This window comes from Rhinopithecus bieti, unplaced genomic scaffold (assembly GCF_001698545.2).
Source record: "Rhinopithecus bieti isolate Rb0 unplaced genomic scaffold, ASM169854v2 scaffold_19652, whole genome shotgun sequence".
NCBI classification, from domain to species: Eukaryota; Metazoa; Chordata; class Mammalia; order Primates; family Cercopithecidae; genus Rhinopithecus; species Rhinopithecus bieti.
The window spans coordinates 3,808,848-3,821,219 of NW_016809913.1; the positions used below are offsets into that span (position 1 = coordinate 3,808,848).

General features: G+C 52.5%; 1 non-coding gene across 1 annotated transcript; it reads right to left on the reverse strand.

Moving 5' to 3' along the window:
- Window positions 1-12,192: 12,192 nt before the first annotated feature.
- TRNAT-CGU (transfer RNA threonine (anticodon CGU)) lies at window positions 12,193-12,264 on the reverse strand. Its single transcript has one exon. It is a non-coding gene; the product is annotated as a tRNA-Thr (tRNA).
- Window positions 12,265-12,372: the final 108 nt, after the last annotated feature.

The window sequence follows — 12,372 nt, forward strand, 5'->3', positions numbered from 1 at the left end:
AAGCTAAGGCAAGGTTAACTATTCACCAGGCTGCAATTTACCTAAGAGTTGAGGGAATGCAAGTTTCTTCCCAGTAGGCAGGACCAGGAATCCAGCTGGATTTTTAGGAGTCTCCCATCGGTCTCCCTGGGGGTCTAGCTAAAACCCTCCCTATCCTACCAGCTTTCTACCTTGCATTTAGCTGCTTCCTGACGAAGGCTCCAGGGTAAATCAGTCTATGTTCCAGCTACTTCCCCTTGAAACCCTGAGGTACCCATCTTTGAAGGATAGACTGGGAATGGGGATAGGAGCCAGGAAGGAGGACTCTGCTCCAGGAAACTATGAATTCGAGAGAGCAAAATCAAAAAGCTCTCCACTACAACACAATTCCTCAATACAACGGCCTACACGGAAGCATAAATCAGTTGCAGGAGGCCAGGCTAGCCCAGCCCACTGCATAGCTGATTCAATCACATTTTGCAAAGGAAAAAAACCCAAGAAGGAAAAACCTAATCACTCACTTCCCCCAAAGAAACGAAGCACCAAGTCATTTCCTAAAAATCTCTAAAGCCCTGGCCAGACCCAGAAAGAATGGGGCACAGCCTGAGGGAAACTGCCAGGGGTGCCACAGTGCTTCTGAGGTCTCATTACCAGCCCTGAGAGTCCACCTTCTCCAGCCTGTCCCCTCCAGGGTGGGTGCAGGGCAGCCAGCCTGGCCTGCTTTTCGGCATCTCATTGCTCCAGCCCACTTCTGGGATGTTTTATGACCATGCAATATTCTGGAGATTTCCACTTCATTTACTTTTAGACACTGATCCCCAGGGCTGGGAGAGGCATTGGTTCAAAGGGAGAACTTTGTTTTCCCAAGCTGATTCAGCGCTCCAAAGAGCATTTTTCTTAATTAGGGGCGAGGTCTCCAGTTGAAGCTCCCACCAGTTCCACTCCTAGAAAATTTTGTCTCCAAAATGAGAATTTGTCAAGATGCTCAGAAATCTACCCCATGGCCAAAGAAACACTTTTCTCTCACAATTTTTTTTTTTTTTTTTTTTTTTTTTTGATACCCTGCCTCAGCCTCAGAGTAGCTGGGACTACAGGCGCCCGCCACCTCGTCCGGCTAGTTTTTTGTATTTTTTAGTAGAGACGGGGTTTCACCGTGTTAGCCAGGATGGTCTCGATCTCCTGACTTCGTGATCCGCCCGTCTCGGCCTCCCAAAGTGCTGGGATTACAGGCTTGAGCCACCGCGCCCGGCCTCTCTCACAATTCTGACATCTGCACCTTCTACTGGCTAAGCCTCCAGGACAAAGCTAACATGGACAAAAGTCAGGCCAACTGCAGGACTGGGTATGTCCCTTCGTGGGCTCCCAGGCCCAAACCTGCCTCCGTGACCCCAAAGCACACCTGACTGCCCACCACACACCTGGTTCCCGTGTTGGCTCCCACGTGCCCCCAAAACAGGGACAGCAGCATGGGCAGGACGCCTGCAAAGGACTACTCTACACGTGGCCTGCAGAGGCAGGGAGCCTGTGGGAAAATGCCTCTTGGAAAGGTTTTTGCACGACCTGGCAAGGGGTGGGCCAACCTGGCCGTGACGGTTCCTCCCTCTCACCCTCCCTCCTCCCAGCTCCTAAAAACCTCTCCTGTTTTCCAAAGCCCAGTAAGACAGGGACCAGACGTTCCCTATTTTGTCAACCAGTTCTTCACACAGTTCAAGTCACCTCACTGCATGTCCCCAAATGTTTTCCACGGCCCCACGGCCAAGAGCCAAAAAACACAACACAAACAAAAGGACAAATAACCAAAGTTCCAACACCAGGCAAACCCGAGGTTTCAGGGGTTGGTGGGTTTTTTCTTTTCCGGGAGTAGAAGCAAACGCACTACTATAGACTTCCTATAGATAAGAGACTTTAAGGGAGACTTTAAGGAATTCCACCATAAAACTTTAAGAGGACTGGCGTGGGTCCACATTATGTTGCATCTGTCAGGGAACAAAAAACTGGCCATTGGTAACACATCCACAAAAATCCATCTTTAAAGAAATGGTGTTTGGGAGAGGGACAGGGGCTTCCAGCACCACCGGGCCAAACCTCGGCTTCCCACCTCCCCACGGGCAATTCTGGAAGTCAGGCCCGGTTCTCCCCACCCCCAAGCTCAAGGTTGCCGCCCTGGAAAGCGCAACAGGGCAGGCCTCGGTAAGTGGCAGGGCTTGGCCCATGGGTAAGCTGGGTCCCGTCTGTCCACTCAACCCAGGTCGCCGGGGCAGGGCCCACGTCTGCCCAGAGGGTACGGACCCGCAAGCAGTGACCGACTCACACTTCCGAGAGCGTAGCTATTTCTCCAGCGAAGTGCGGGGATTTCCCGAATCCCCGCACGCTGCCGGTGTCGAGCGCACCTCGCCACTCCTTCTCCAGCGTGGACCTGAGAGGCAGCCCGGGCGGAGCGCAGGCGAGCCCGGGAGGAAGCTGGCCTGGGGCGAGGACCGTGGAGAAGACGCTGGTCCCGGGGGCCGAGGACTGGGACTTTGTAGGCCAGTTGATCCGACACCCTCATCTCGCCCGCAAAGACCCAGCCCTCAGCTCCCATCCGTCTCGGAGTTCGGGGTGCAGCGCGTCCCCGACGGGCTTCCCGGGGCTGGGTCCGGCCGCCGGCTCTGTGCACCGCGCGCCGCTCAGCCGAAGCTCTGGGTGTCCCTCAGGCGGCATCCCCCGGGAAAGTCCACCGCCCCGTCCGACCTCGGGTCGCGGGCTCCAAACCCAGCTTGGCGCGCTCGGCGGCCTCCGGGCCTCCCCCGGGCCGCCTCGGTGCAGGCCGAGGGACAGCGCTGGGGGAGGGGGAGGTGCGGGGACCAAAGCCTCCCCACCACAACCCCATTCCCGAGTGGGGCGCAAGAGTTACGCGCCGAGAAACTTCGCCACGCTCCCACGCCGCGCCCGCAAGGCCCAGCTCCGCTCCGCCTCGGTTACCTGGGCTCAGCTCGGCGGGCGAGGGGCGAGGGGCGCGGGGCTGGGGCCGGCTCCGCGAGTGGGCCGCGGCCGGCCGCGGCGGTCCGGTGCCAACCGTTCGCTGCGGCCAGGCCCGCGCCCACACGCGTCCCGCAGCGCCGAGCCCTCCCGCCGCCGCTGGACACTGGGGCCCTGAGCCCTGGCCAGCGGGTGCCGCGCCGGCCCGACGTTCGCGGGAGCAACATATCGCGCTCCTGGCCGGGGCTCGTGGCTCGTCTGACCTGCAAGCCTTAAAAAAAATATAAAAAAGAAAGAATAAAAAAAAGGCACAAAAGGTGATAGCGAGTTAAGTCCCAGGACGCATTGGTGGTTCCGCCGCTGCACCTCGCGCGCTTTGGGAAGAAAATAGAACGAGGCCAGAGCGAAACGCGCGGGAGAGGAGCTGGATGACCGAGACCCTCGAAAGTTGGGGGGGGTCCGCTTGCTCCCGTCCCGACACCCCGACGCTGGCTCCACGTGCTGGTGAACACATCAGGAAGAGCTGCGGCGCCCGCGGCTCCCGGCGAGCCCGGACGCGGGCGCGAGGGCGCCGGCCACGCACGCCATCCGGAGCCGAGGCGGGCGGCACCGCCCCGGCCGCGACGCCCGCTCCAGCCTGCGGCACTGGCGGGAGAGACCCTGACGGCGGTGGGGGGCGGCCCGGGCTTCCAGGTCCCGGGTGGCCCGCCCTGCCCCGGGGATGGGGTCCCGACGCCGGCGGCCCGAGTCGACAGTCTCGAGTGCCTTCCTCCCAGTCACGCAGTCCTTCCCGCCTCCGAGCCCAGTAATTTTCCCTTTTCCTCCTTTGACCCGTCCGAGCAGCTGCCAGCGCTTCCTCCCGCCGAGACCGGCGCGGAGAGCCCCCTGCCGGCCGCTCCACTCCTGGGCCGCGCCCCGCGCCCGGTGGAGCGCGCCTGCCGCCGGCCTCAACTTCCCCATCTGGAACCTGGAGCCCCCGGGCACTTCTGGCAGGGCTTATGGTGGCAAAGATTATATATTAAAGCGCCAAACATAGTACCCGGCAGCATGCTTTGTTGAGATGTTAAAATTTCGTGCTTTCAAGTCCCAGTTCCAGCGGCCTGCAGACAACCTCTCTTCCTGGCTGTGCTGTTTGAAAAGCTGAGTTCCCTTAGGGGGACTGTGGAAAAGGAGTGGGACAGAAAAGCTTCGAGGCTGAGGGAGAGCTGTCGCAAGATTAGCGAGGGGTGGGAGTTCAGTGGAATCCCCTTGGTGGAGACCTGCTGCCCCACTCTCTCTCCGGAGACGCCAGGATGTGGGAGAGTAACTGCGTGTCTCCTCTGGGACCTGGACCAGGCCTCTACCAAGATCCCCAGCCTCAAGATGGCCAGGATTCCAGGGACCGTGAGTGATGGGGGAGCCCAAATAACCACTGAGGTTGAGTTTCCCAACCTCTTCAGGTCGAGATTTGGAACCATTTAAAGAAAATAACGTGACATATCTGTATCCCGACATAGATATTAGCTATGTACCTGCCTTCTCTTTCCTGGCCTCACCAACCCTGCCTTCAAACCTCACTGTGAGACTGGGCACGGCGGCGCACACCTGTAATCCCAGCACTTTAGGAGGCAAGGCAGGAGGATTGCTCGAGCCCAGGAGTCTGAGACCAGCCTGGGAACATAGTGAGACTCTGTCTCTACACAAAGTTAAAAAAAAAAAAAAAAAAAAAAAAGTAGCTGGGCGTGGTGGCACACACCTGAGGTGGGAAGATCACTGAAGCCCAGGAGTTCGAGTCTACAGTGAGTTATGATAGCACCACTGCACTCCAGCCTGCATGACAGAGCGAGACCCTGTCTCTAAACCTCACTTTGGTAAGGGTTGAGGGGTATATCTGCTCCCCCCGTCCCCACATCGGGATCCCTGGGTGGGACATGTCCAGAAGCTGGTGCTCCCGGGAGTGCGCAGTGGGGGAGGGATGGCGGCGGAGCGCCAGCAGAGACACCCGGTGCTGGGGCCTGGAGAGCGCTGGCCCCAGGCCTCTGTAATCGCCATTTTGTGGGAGCGCGGGATTAGAAGGGAAGAAAGAAGATGCCCTGACATTGCTGGAGATGCAGCCAGTGCTGGGGGGGGGGGTCTGGAGTTAGTGCTCTGCTTTCTCTTCCCCTTTTATTGCTCGCTACAAATCTGACAAACCCTTAGGATCTCTAAGACTCAGGAGCCGGGAGGAGCCGGTGTCCTGGGGGGATGAAAGGGCAGGGTTGTAATGGGTTTACCCCGGTGCTGATCCCAGAGAAGCTCGAAGAAGATTAAGATTTGCTCCCTGGGCCTGAAATCTCCCTGCTACCCCCTGACCACATCAAAGGACACGGCCATGGGGGGTGCCTAATCCCATCAATGGAATCAAAGCTGGACAAGAAAGGAAATTCTTCCATCTTGGGGCAGCAGCAGGACGCAGCTCGCTACAGAAAGGCAGATACCAAGGCCTGGCCTTTTCCACTGGCGGGAACATCCCAAGAAAGATCCAGTCCACAGGCAGATAGGGCCTGCTCTTTTCTTCTTGAGGTGGCCACTGTGGGAAGGTCAACCACAAGAACTTGGGACACCCAGCAGCAGGACTGGGCCTGCCTCCGGGGGCAGAGAAGGACCCCGGGGGCAGAGGACAGGGGGCTCACCCAACATGCCAACATCACACAGCTTTTCTGGCTCCCAGCTTGACTTCTGGAAAGGGCTTTTGCATGTGACACTCCTTGCGTCAGCGTTTCCCAAAAGGTGGTGCTCATATGAGAGATGGTTTTAGATGGGAAAAAATGTAATATGTAGTATTAAATGTAAATTTTCTGAATATTGCTATTACAATGAGGCTAAAATGGTTAAAGTGAGCCAACTCAAAGACAATAATTTAGTAAATAATGTTATAGGTAGTATTCTGATATGGCAGCAATAGTGGCAGTGCTATGCAAATTACTAAAGTTAGAAAAATAGACCGGGCGCAATGGCTCAAGCTTGTGAGCCACAAGCACTTTGGGAGGCCGAGACAGGCAGATTGCTTGAGCTCCAGAGTTGAAGACCAGTCTAGGCAACCTGACGAAACTCTGTCTCTAAAAAAAAAAAAAAAAAAAAAAAAAACAGAAAAATTAGCTAAGGGTGGTGCCATGCACCTGTAGTCTCAGCTTCTTGGGAGGCTGAGGTGGGAGGATCGCTTGATCTCAGGAGGTTGAGGCTACAGTGAGCTGTGATCATGCCACTGCACCCTAGCTTCAGCAACAGAGTGAGACCCCATCTCAAAAAAAAAAGAAAAGGAAAAGAAAAGAAACACACTCCTTTCAATCATCTTTAGAGAAATGTTGCCTTAGAACTAGCTTTCAAACTCAGTCATGCCCATGATAGGAAATATCTGTGTGTGTGTGTGTATGTATATATGTGTATGTATCTAGGTACATATGTAAAACAAATGTTTTATGAAACAATTCTTATGCACTCAAATATATATTCTGCGTTACCATTTCATTTTTAAAATGCTGTTTACAACCTGTTAAATTGATTTCACTTAACAGGGTTACCTCCTGCTGTTTCAGAACTACTGCCTTCAAGAACATATACCATGATGATGGTATTAACATCTCTCAGTTATTTTTATTCATTCATTTATTTGAGACAGTCTCACTGTGTTGCCCAGACTGGAGTGCAGTGGCGCAATCTCGGCTCACTGTAACCTCTGCCTCCCAGTTTCAAGCAATTCTCCTGCCTCAGGCTCCCTAGTAGCTGGGATTACAGGCACCCACCACCATGCCCGGCTAATTTTTGTATTTTTGGTAGATATAGGGTTTCACCATGTTAGTGAAACCTGACCTCAGGTGATCTGCCCGCCTTGGTCTCCCTAAGTGCTGGGATTACAGGTGTGAGCCACTGCACCCAGCCCAGAAAGAGATCTGAGAGAAGACATAGGCATCCTGGGACCAGAGGGAGAAAGGGGCTGGTGATAACCTGAAGTACTTTGTAGATGACTATGGAATTTGTGAGGTTGATTTTCTCAGCATATTCTGCTTAGATGGCAATGCACCTGGGTTTTGTTTCTCTCGGCCCAAATGGTCTGGACCAAGGGAGAGCCCCAGAACCCAGGGGAAAGGCAAGCAGGAAGGGAAATCTTTACTGCAGAAAAACCACTCTGGCATTACCAGGCTTGTCACTGCTTATGGCCTGTTTCCATTCCTCACCTTCTCTGCAACCTTCAAAGAGTTATTTCCTGCCTCTGAAGTTCAGTTTCCTCGTCGACAAAATTGGGATGTGATTTTTATCTCTGTGATTTCTCCCAGCTTGATTGTTCCATTACTGGAGGAAGAGAAGTTGAGTTTTCTTTTTCTGACCTTCATTCATTCAGCCAACAAATGAAGAGCCTCTTTATCTACCAAGGGAAGGGAAGACAGGAGGCTTGCCCTCAAGCAGCAGCAGAGGGGTAAATTCCCCAGAAAGGAATCCATTCTTTCCAGGTGTTGTCATATTTCAGCAATGCCATGGCTGTGCTTTCAGCTGAATTCAGTTTTCCTGGATGATGGGGTCTGGGGAGGAGGCAGGTGATCTAAGGCTCCTGGGAAGTGAGGTCACACAATGATCCCTACTGGCCCCAGGTCCCAGCCGTCTTACTCAGGGTTCTCTGAAATGCTTTCAGTAGCCAAAGCACACGTCTGGAAAATATTAGAGCCCTTGATCCAGAAGTTAAGTCTTTGGCCTATGAGCTTTATCTTTGCCCTCACCTTCTGTGACTGAACTGATTCTTGTCTTTAAGTTCCCACTGTGTGTGTGATGGCCACTGTGCCATGTCACCCCTTCAAGAAAGGATTTGTCCCAGCTGCTTGGAGTGCTATCAACAGACTGCCTTCTGCCATCAGAGCCGCCTAGTCTAAGGTTTCTGGACAGCCCACATCCAGTGAGTGGTGGGGGAAGGGGGCTCTCCCTCATTTCACACCTGCTTCCCACCCTTCCCCAGGTGGAATAAGCATTCTGCACATTAAACTCTGTCTAGGGGTCTGCCTTCTGGGGAATCCAACCTTTAACAGTGTATATCTCTGTCCCTCTCTTGCTCCTAAAACCTTAATATTGTAATCAAGTATAATGATTTTGGTCATCATCTGCTGTTCCTATTGATCAGGTATGAGTGTTTGACAAGTGAGGTGCCAGTTTGGCCTACAGGCTGGCAAAGAGATAGACCATCTCCTGGGTGCATGTCAAGTTAATAATGAAGATGACTTTTCCAAGAAGATTTGAGCTCGTGCATTTGAGCATAATCTCTATGATAAAGGCAGAGCTTTCTGGGTGACCCAGAACAAATCACTTTCCTTCTTTTTGCCTGTTTCTGCAGTGTGAAATGAGAGGGTTGGCTGGTTTCATTCCTATCAGTGTATGATTCCAAATTGGTAACTTCTGTCCCCAAGTATGGGGTTAGACCCTTAGGGTTTGCTAATAAAACCATCTACAGGGAGTGAGAATTTGTTTCTTAATTCAAAAATCAATTTTACCTGCAGGTTAGAGGGGCCACAGGGGAAAGAAAAGAACCCCTGCTGAGATGCAACCTAGATCATGATATTTGAGTGTCAAAGATGACTGAATGAGGGCAGAGATACCCAAGAGCTGGTTGTGCTCTGTTGAGTTCCTATTCATCCTACAGAGCCCAGCCACAATGTCACCTCCTCAGGGAAGTCTTCCCTAGCCCTTCAGGCCGGGACCTTCCTTGTGCCAGGGCTCTGTCTCTGTTCCAGCTGCTGGAAACACAGACATGAGTGAGACACCATGCAAGTCCTAAGGGGCTTCCCAGTGTGGTGCCAGACACACAGAGGGGTCCCAGACAAGAAAATGAGTGACTCCTTACCTGGGGGAATCAGAGCCTTCTCATAATACCACAGTCTTGCCACAGGCATCCAACCTGACTCCGATCCAGCATCTGCCTCTAGCTGCCAATTTGCAGGAAGTACTGAGGACTGAGGAGCTTACTGGGTTGCACCAAGAGTTTGCAGTAAGCAAAATCTAGACTGTGGGAAACCCTCCAGGTCCAGTGGCCCAGGATCCTCAACAGACACACTGCAAGGAAATAAAAGGGAAGGAAAGGATACCGCCTGGTTGAAAAAAAGCTTCTATCCATTTTTTTAAATGAGCAGTTAAACTATGGCATATAAAGATGCTGCAATGCTCAATTAGGTGATAAACTAAAATGCAAGGAAGTGATTAGAGGGTTAAGGATACTTACGGCCCTGGGGGCGGAGGGGTTGTCATGATTGGGAAGGGCACATAAAAAGGGTTTCTGGGATATCTGGCAAAATTATCTGACTTGGATGGTGTTCCCCTTATAATTCATTAAGGCATTCACTTGATTTGTGTGGTTTTCAAATTTGTGTTGTATTGTATAGTAAAAGATTTAAAAACATATTTCTTGGGCCAGGCGCAGTGGCTCACGCCTATAATCCCGGCACTTTGGGAGGCCGAGATGGGCAGATCACGAGGTCAGGAGTTCGAAACCAGCCTGGCCAACATGGTGAAACCCCATCTCTACTAAACATACAAAAATTAGCCAGGCGTGGTGGCACATGCCTATAATCAATCCCAGCTACTCAGGAGGCTGAGGCAGAAGAATTGCTTGAACCTGGGAGGCAGAGGTTGCAGTGAGCCAAGATCACGCCACTGCACTCCAGCCTGGGTGACAAGAGTGAAACTCCATCTCAAAACAAAACAAAACAAAACACAAAAAAAGCATATTTCTCCAGGCTGGTAATGAGCTAAAACTCATAGAATGAGGCATAATATATAGAATTGCCAAATTCTGGTCTATGTTTTTAAAAATATCCTGGAGGTTTTAGCTGCCCACAAATGACTATGTCTGCCTGTGTGGCTCTCAAAATGCAGTACCAGAGGCCCTGTGTTTTGCCCTGGACACTAAGGAGGAGCAAAAGGGAGGACTCTACCAGGGGTAACCAGCATGGGCGGAGCCTTTGCAGCTCCAGCGCTTCCCATCAGGGAGGACTGCTTATAACTCTCTGGATGGAGGAGCCCTGGTCACATAGATCTCATCGGGAGGTCGCAATGGTCAAGCCCCATTGCAGAAGGGGCTACTATGATGGGTGGGGTGGCCTGTGATCCCCTTGCTTCCGCAAAGTCCAGGCTCTGAGGTAGAAACCTAAAATTTCAGGACATGAGGCATTTAGGACATAGCTCTTTCAACTGTAGAATTTACAACTAAGGAAGCTGAAGTCTAGAGAGTATCAGCGATGTAATGGAGGTCATGCAGTAAACTCAACATATGTGTCCATTTCTGCCCCTGCCTTCACTTCTGTCCTCATTCTTTAAGCCAATGACCTACCCCTGGCTCCATGGGGGTGCATGTATATAACTGCTGGCCTTCAAGATAATTACAAGATTTCTATTCCCCAAGCTCACCCTGGTGCTTGTATCTGACTTGTCTTCACTTCAGTTCCTCTCACCAACCTTGACCTGGATTCCATACTTGACCCCTGCCTCTGGTCCTTCACCTTTGGAAGCCCATGTTTCCCCAGTATCTTTACACTGACCTCTTCTGTACCTTGTACATTTTTTTCTTTTTTGTTTTTTTTGAGACAGTTTCTCATTGTCTCTCAGGCTGGAGTGCAGTTGCACCATCTCAGCTTACTGCAAGCTTGACCCTCCATGCTCAAGCGATTCTCCCACCTCAGCCTCCTGAGCAGCTGCGACTACAGGCATGTACCACCATGCCCAGCTAAATTTTTTGTATTTTAAATAGAGACAGGGTTTCGCCATGTTGGCCAGGCTGGTCTCAAACTCCTGACCTCAAGTGATCTGCCTGCCTCAGCCTCCCAAAGTGCTGGGATTACAGGCATGAACCACCGCGGCTGGCACTTTTTGTATTTTTTTTTTGTAGAGATGGGGTTTTGCTGTGTTGCCCAAGCTGGTCTCAAACACCTGACCTCAAGTGATCCATCCGCCTTGGCCTCCCAAAGTGCTGGGATTACAGGCGTGAGCCACCACGCCCAGCCCCTTGCACTTCTCTTATATTGACTTTGGCTTGGCTCATCCCCCTGCCCTCCGCTGGGGTGGAATTCTCTGCTGCAGCTCCTTCAGATAACCCAATGTTCAGTCCTGAAGCTCCTTCTCATCAGGAATTTGAAGGGACAGGATTCAAGGCAATATCCAGTAGAGCAGGACTTTCCACCTTGCTATTCCTATCCCTGAATATCTGGACTCTGTCTAAGCTAAGGGGCTTGTCAGGAAAGGCCTCAACTTGTATTTAATAACACTTTCATGATGACACTGACACCCTAGCTCGGCATTACCTTCAAAAGTCAAGAGTGTCTCTTCCATTTATTGGGATCTTAGAGAAAAGGTCAATATTTCTCTGCTGCCTGGGCTCTATACCTTCTCTTCTGATAACCTGAGACTCTGCTGACATTCAGTCCACCTAAAGCTCCTCATGGTCATCTGTGTAACAGGCCTCAGGGAAAGTAATGTGGTTTTTGAGGGCTACATTAACAGATGTATGGGGTATAGAGTGAAGGAGGTGAAGTTTCATTCATAAGACTCTATCTGTAGTAGTATGTTTGGTACCGAGTGTTACAATTGAAGAGGAGGACAGACAGAGGAGTGTATCAAAAAGAAGGTCCAGGAATGGGAGGAGGTGCTCAATGTCATGTTATTAATATGTTAAATCGGACTGTTTATCCTAGAGATGATGTGGGGAGTGCCATAACTGGTTGGGGGCAGATTCAAAGGGTCAGTTCACCAGGAATGGGAGAGAAGCGCCCACCAGTTGAGCAATATGATTTGCTTTGTAGACAGGAAGGCAGGCAGTGCGCATGGCCTGCATAACTCACCTTCCAAGGAACAATCCAGAAACGACTGTTCCGGAAACTCAAGCACCCTCTCTGAAAAGTTGCCCCGCCATAACACACGCAAATCGGGCGTGACCCGAGTCCCCGCAGGCCACCTGGACCTCAGTGTCCCCATCAGCGAATCAGTGAAGACGACTCCGGCTCTGAGGAATGCGGCTGGCGGAAAGGAGTGGCGGGGACCGGTGGCGAGGCGAGTTGCGGCGTGGCGGGGTTCGAGCTCATCTGTAAGGTGGACCCTGGAGTCTCCAGGCCCAGGTGCACAGGCCCCGGTCGACTGCGGAGGCCCGGGGCAGGAGAGGAACAGGAGGGCGCCTGAACAGAATCCGAAAATGGAAAAAATGCCACGTAGAAGGGACGGCGTAAGTGGAGAAAACTGACTTCCCACAGCCAAACCCCAACCTCGGGTTTCAGGCACGGACGGGGTTCGAACCCGCGATCTTCGGTTTACGAGACCGACGCCTTACCACTTGGCCACCGCGCCTGACAGCCCAGGAAGCGGTGGAAGCTCTCAGTGGAGGGGAGGTGGTACCGGCTGGGAGCGGCGGCCTCGGCCCCGCCCCCGGCCCCGCCCCGCAGGCTCAGCTGGCTG